At 44.8% G+C, this 7082-nt stretch overlaps 1 pseudogene; it reads left to right on the top strand.

Annotated features, from left to right (window-relative positions):
• Positions 1-602: 602 nt before the first annotated feature.
• LOC147707346 (uncharacterized) lies at positions 603-6214 on the top strand (annotated as a pseudogene).
• The last annotated feature ends 868 nt before the right edge of the window (positions 6215-7082 follow it).

Genomic DNA, 7082 nt, shown 5'->3' with positions numbered 1-7082 from the left:
GATACTTGCGATACAGTTACTTAACCGCATCATTGCTACAGCACATTCCCGTGCTGTGCTGCAATTTTAAAAATCCCTTGTTATGTGACAAGGTCAACTCGTCAAAAGCACAGTGAAGGTAACACCCATGTAAATGTAAATGTGAATGTAGACGTATTTGTAAAGCGCACTGTTACCCCGGCAAGCAGTGTGTCCTGGCGCTGTACTCATACCGCTAGGGAACCCGTCCTGGCTTTTCCCCATGAAATGTCCACTCCTGGGCATCCCCGGGGTGCAACCAGGCATCCCCAGCGCTGTAGGGGGCCGTTGTGGAGGCTAAGCAAGCTATTGCCCAGAGTTGCAGCGTGGGACCCATGATTAGAATAGGCACTGAGGCGAGAATATCCAGTCAGCGGAATTTATGAGCCAGAGACCCGCCGAGGCGGGAATCGAACCCTGGTCCCTGGCCAGAACTCTGCATCAAGGTCTGCCGCTCTAACCATTGAGCCACACTCCTCCACCCATGACAAGCTGACCTTGTCACAAGCATCGAAGGGCTTAAGGACAAAGTGTGAAAACGCTTACAGTGGTGTCAGAAGTGGGATCCTGTCATTTGATACAAGATGACGCAACCAGTAACTGTGCAAGATATGATAACGCAGCTGGCAGAAGGTCAGAGACATTTACAGTTAGTGTTTGAGGAACAGAATAGGAATGCCCAAAAAGAAAGAGAGTCGTTTCAAGAGGCTTTGAAAGAGCAAGCAGTGTTGTTAACAAGTAACCAAAAAGTCCAAGATACAGCCATTCTTCGACTTACAGATGCAATTTCTAGTGCCCGTGTTCACCCTAACATTCCCGGTATTGTATTACAAAAGTTTCAAGAGGGAGAAGATCCGGACTTCTTCTTTACCAATTTTGAAAGAGTTGCTACCACAGCCACTTGGCCTGCAGACAGGTGGGGGCAATATGTAGCGCCGTTATTATCTGGAGAATTGCAGGTGGCGTACCAAGCGGCTAACCCAGCTGGAGTGACTCCTTATCCCGAGATAAAGAAGGCAATTCTCAAAAGATTAGGGTGTGACCAAGAGTATTATAGGGCACGCTTTCGCAAGTAAAAATGGGTTACAGGTGATAAGCATTGTTTTATAGGGTCAGAGACTTGGGGAACAGGTGGCTACAGCCTCATACGGCCACCATGGAAGAGGTTACGGAGCAAATTTTTCTAGAACAATATTTGGATGCTTTACCTACCAATACTAGAGCATGGTTAAAACAACATCCTGGTCTAACGTCTCAATCTGCTATCGAACTAGCCTGTGCTTACCATAGGTCTCCCGACTTCAAAGCTCCTACGGGGAGAACCCCTATTGTATTTACTAAGCCTACAACCCGAGTTTCCAATGACAGTGTAGAAAAATGCCCTTTTCCTACCCCGAAAACCAACCCAAAGCCCTTTCCAAAAATCAACTCCCCTGTACAGGTGGGACCTCAATGTTTTAGATGTGCAGAGTGGGGGCACATCTCACGAAACTGTCCATTGAACAATGACGGCTCGGAACCAATGGAAGTGGGGTGGTTACGAGGGCGAGTTTTGGTTACAGGTCTATGCAGGAAGACATACAAGAAGCTATCCGACTAAATGGGAAACCTATTGAATAATTATTAGATACAGGATGTCACCATACAGTAGTAGTGCAAGACCTGGTACCCCTGAACTCTCTATGTGAAGGAGAAACCGTGCTAGTTTCCTGTGTTCATGGAGACGTTAAGGAATATCCTTTAGCAGAAGTCTTACTGGAAATAGACGGGTATCCCCAAGTCCGGAGAGTAGGAGTAGTTCCCCTGAAAATATTTTGTTGGGAACAGATTTGCCTAAATGTCATGATTATTTAATGGAGGCCTTGGAGCAAGAAGCCAGAGCAGAGGGGTTACAGGAGGATCCCTTTTCTAACCAAAACCTAGTTCAACCCAGAGCCCGAGAATATAAGTCAAAAAATGAGAAAAGAAGGACAAAGAGAAGTATACCAGTGCCTGTCAGTCTTTTGCTTCATGTTTACTTTCTTCCCGAGAACAGGGAGATACTCCTGCACAAAGCTTCCGTGCAGCTCAGAGAGATGACAGCACCCTCACAAATGCCTGGAATCAAGTGCAAGAGAATGACTCAGAGAAGGTAGGACCCTATTTCTGTATAAAACAAGGATTACTGTATCGAGTAAGTGAAGGGGCAAATGGATGGGTAGAACAGTTGCTGGTCCCAGTAGCTTTTCGAGAACAAGCTTTACAATTAGCACACAATCAGACGGGTGGAGGTCACTATTGGCAGGAGTTAACCCTGAAATATTTGCTGGATCGGTTTTACTGGCCGGGAGTGTATAGAGAAACTGCGAGATTCTGTACCACCTGTCCAAAGTGTCAGTTGATAAATCCCTCCAAAGACAAGAAAGTGCCCCTCTGTCCTTTACCCATTATTGATGTTCCATTTCAACGTGTAGGGATGGATCTGGTAGGTCCGTTAATTCCCTCAGCCAGGGGGCATCAGTATATATTAGTACTAGTGGACTATGCAACAAGATATCCGGAGGCTATTCCTCTAACAAGCATGACTACGCAAACTGTGGCTCAAGCGATGATATCCTTCTTCTCCCGAGTAGGATTTCTGTTAGAGCTTTTGACAGACCAAGGAACTCCTTTTATGGCAAAACTCATGAAGGAAGTATGTTCGCTTTTGGGGGTCCAACAGATTAGAACAGCAGTTTATCACCCACAAACTGACGGTTTAGTGGAAAGGTATAACTGAACGATTAAAACCATCCTCAAGAAACTCATAAGTGAGACAGGAAAGGAATGGGATAGGAAGTTACCCCTTGTACTCTTTGCTATTAGGACACATGAACAAAAATCCACTGGATTTTCCCCATTCGATTTGTTATTTGGGAGAAAACCCCGTACCTTGCTCGATATGGCTGCTGAGCAATGGACGGAGGAAGAGGATGAAGGGAAACCGCTGTTGGGATACATGCAGACCAATGTTCCCTCTAATTTTTTTCCTCTGTGTGCGGCAGTGTGGGGTCTCTGTGCGCTGCAGCCATGGTTATGTGCGCCAGGAACCAGACCGCGCGTGTGGGTGCAGCGCCAAATATCAATCCAAACTCATGTTTAAACAAGTGAAAAGACTGGATTTTCACACATAAATCACACTAGACAAACCTCTATCTCTTTCCAGCAAGACTATTAATCACCAGAGTATCTAGACATTTTAATTGATGCCTGAAAATAGCTGGAGGCCAGGAACATGCATGACATCCAACTCTTCACACGAGGACAACACCCTCATATATGTATAGTCAGCTGCATGCAGCAAAGCCTCGCAGCGGCCTTCGTTTATCTCCATGCACAGCTCACAATCTGGTAGCCAACTACTGCTGTGTATAACTTTTAAGAGGCTTGGCTGCAGAAAGCCCAAAAGCACGATGTGTGCTTTACACATAGCTGCCAAGGTTTCAGATTGCTTGTTTGTGACATTTTCATAATTACAGTGTAATTATGAGTGACATTTCAACAACTGAGTGACCCTTTCTGGCGAGTAAAATCCAGCCATGAAAAAGAGGAAAAACCTATAAATAAAAGAAATTACAGCTATCTGAGGGGTGTAATGTCTCATCTTTATGTTTCCGTCATCTTCATTGCTTGATTTTGCTTGAAAGTGTCACTCTCATTTGTTGAAATGTCACTCAAGATTACATAGAAATTATAAAAATGTCCCCCATAGCAATCTTAATTTAGTCTCTGCCTGCAAAAGGGTCAAAGTAAGTATAAGCCACCCGAGTGCGTGTGCTTATTTTACCGTGTGAAAACAGTACGTGCTGAAATATGTAACTAAACCCATTTGTTGCCCAAGTAAAACAAAATAAGTAACAATGCTGATTTAAAATTTTAGAAGACCGTTATTGCAAACATTAACAAATTCCATAAATCTGCCTTTGTTTAGATGTCTTCTTTCAATGATTGGCGGGTTTTGTGCAGATTAGTGTCTTTGGAGGGCGTGCGAAAGTTTGCGAGAATGATCTGTACATTGGTCGTACATGCTGTGTTTCAACAAGTAACTCCTGTTATGCACGAATCCTGGACGTTTTTTCTGAGGCAGGAAAATGTAACATGCATTTGGTTAAAACCCTATGATGGCTGTAAAATTCTATCGTGAGGTACTAAAAGGGTGGCAACTGTGGTCTAAACTGCAGAGATGGGTGAAAGTAAAGGCTAGTGCCAGTAACTTTTTTTGCAATAATAAATGTGCAATTCCCAATACATCACAGCTTTCGTGCCATCAGGACTGAGCATAATCTTAACAACAGAGCTGGATCGTCGCCTTCTAAGTAAAGTGTTCTGAAACTCTGGTCAGTGAGACTTTGCTATCAGCCTAGCTGTGGCCTAAATGAGCGCCTCCCACGCTCCACTTTCTAATGCAGCGCTACTTACAGCTCATGTGGTCGGCAGCAATCGAGTAAGTCTGCTAACCAATCACCTGACTATAATAAATTATGGACACCTTCCAGTCTGCTTTATCTATTTTCTGAAATGTTGGCTGCAGTTTGATAAAATAGTTGTTTAACTATTATTTCTTATGCTGTGAAGCAGCTAACGTAAACTCTCTCTTTACTCAAATGATTGTAATTTCTGATATTTATGATTCCCTCTTCTTCATTGCTTTATTTTGTCCGCGAGCAAGTGTCACTCATAGTCGCTGAAATGTCACACATAATTTCAGTGAAATTATGAAAATGTCACACATAGCAATCTGAAACCTTGGCAGCTATGCTTAAACATTGGTAGCTATGGCCTCTGTCCCGCCCGAACTGTCAGCTGAGCAGAGCGCAGAGCGCACATGCATATGCCCGAGCCAGCCACAACAGAGACCTGTAATACTAGCGAGGAGGGGCTGGTGAGGTGACATGATTGAAAGTGGCAAAATAGAGGCGGGAGACACCGCCTGATCCTGTCTTTTCTTTTGCTAAATTTGTTCTATAATGGGCTGTGGCTGCGGGCTGTTTGTGGCCCCTTGTGAAAACATTTGTTAATAGCAGCACCGTCATGCGCTGCAATTAACAAACATTTTCACAATGGCTCACAATCAGCCCCCAACCGCGCTCCCTTAAGAGAAGACATTTAGCAAGTCCAAAAGCACGAATGCTTTTGGACTTGCTAAATGTCTTCTCTTAAGGGAGCGCGGTTGGGGGCTGATTGTGAGCCATTGTGAAAATGTTTGTTAATTGCAGCGCATGACGGTGCTGCTATTAACAAATGTTTTCACAAAGGGCCACAAACAGCCCGCAGCCACAGCCCATTAGTGCGGAGCAATCTATGATCTTTCCCCCAAACACGGAATTGCCGTTTTCACGCCGCTCGCGTTTTAAACGCGGGGGCGCGAAAGCACTCACAGGATGGATGTGTGCGCGCTTTCCACGGGACTCTGCGCGCTCGGGGTCAGCAAGCTGCGCGCGCGCGCGCGTTAGAGGGAACACTGATGCAGACCCTTAAAGAAACCTTAGCCACCCTATGGGATACTGTCCACCAAAACATAGACAAAGCACAAAGTAGACAAAAAGAGCAATATGACAAGAAAAGTCAGTTGAGGGTAGGAGACAAGGTATTGATTTTATTTCCCTCCTCTGATAAGAAATTGGTGGCTACATGGCAAGACCCTATACCATTACTCAAAAAGTTACACCCGTTTCATACAGAGTAGCAGTACCACACACTAACAAGGTGGGACAAATGTATCACATTAACTTATTAAAGAAGTGGGAGGAACCAAATACAGGATCCCAAGGGGCAGAGGTAGTCCAATCCATAAATCATGTAACCATCACACCACTAGAGTTACCCCAGGAGCTGGGGAGGGGCGAACAGGAGGAACGACCAGCTATGGGGCCCCGACTATCGGTGGAGGAAAAACGGCAGTTAGAGTGACTGCTTGACAAATACTCTGCCCTTAGTTCAGGAAAACCGAGGAAAACGTCCCTAGTAGCCCACGATATTGTTACCCCACCGGGAAGAGTGGTGAATGTGAGACTCTATCGCATACCTGAGGCTAGGAGAGAGGCGGTAGAACAGGAAATAGAAAAGATGCTACAGGCAGATATTATTGAACCATCCTAAAGTAACTGCCGTTCTCCCATTGTTTTAGTGCCGAAACCGGATGGCAGTATCCGGTTCTGGATTGACTTACGCCAAGTAAATGGCAATTCTAAATTTGACAATTATCCAATGCCTAGAGTAGATGAGCTAATTGAAAGGAGAGGCGAGGGTGATGTCCACCATTGACTTGACCAAGGGATATTGGCAAATAACCCTGACAGAGACAGCTCAAGAGAAGACAGCCTTCTCTACACCCTCAGGGTTGTACCAATTCAAGGTAATGCCATTTGGGTTACATGGAGCACCGGCCACCTTTCAGAGACTAATGGACATTTTACTGAAAACTCATCAAAAGTATGCAGTTGCTTACCTAGATGATATTGTTGTGTATAGTCCTGATTGGAAAACCCATCTAGAACACCTACAGAATGTATTTGAGACCTTGACGCAGGCAGGATTAACTATGAATCCAAAGAAGACCACTCTGAGCACTCATCAAATAAACTATTTAGGTTACACCATCAGTGAAGGAACCCTAAAACCCGAAATTGATAAACTGGAAGCTATTAAAAATATTCCCAGGCCAACCACCGGGAAAGAGGTACGAGCCTTCCTAGGGTTAGTCGGGTATTATCGGAGATTCATTCCCCAATTATCTGACGTGGCCAGCCCCCTCACGGACTTGTTGAGAGGAAAACCTTCAAGAGCAAAAATCGGATGGGGTCCAACACAAGAGAAAAGCTTTGAAACCCTAAAGACTATACTCTGCAAGGCCCCAATTTTGACTTGCCCCGACTACAAAAAGATATTTGTGTTACAAACAGACGCCTCAGATAAAGGACTGGGAGTTGTATTATCGCAACCAGATAATCAAGGACTACTTAAACCAGTACTGTTTCTGAGTCGCAAACTGTTTCCAAGGGAGACACGCTATGCCGCCATGGAAAAATAATGTTTGGCCATCAAGT

The sequence above is a fragment of the Lissotriton vulgaris genome, chromosome 6, assembly GCF_964263255.1.
Source record: "Lissotriton vulgaris chromosome 6, aLisVul1.2, whole genome shotgun sequence".
Classification (NCBI taxonomy): Eukaryota; Metazoa; Chordata; class Amphibia; order Caudata; family Salamandridae; genus Lissotriton; species Lissotriton vulgaris.
Note: the sequence above shows the minus strand (reverse complement) of the source record. Positions and strands in the feature narration are given on the sequence as shown.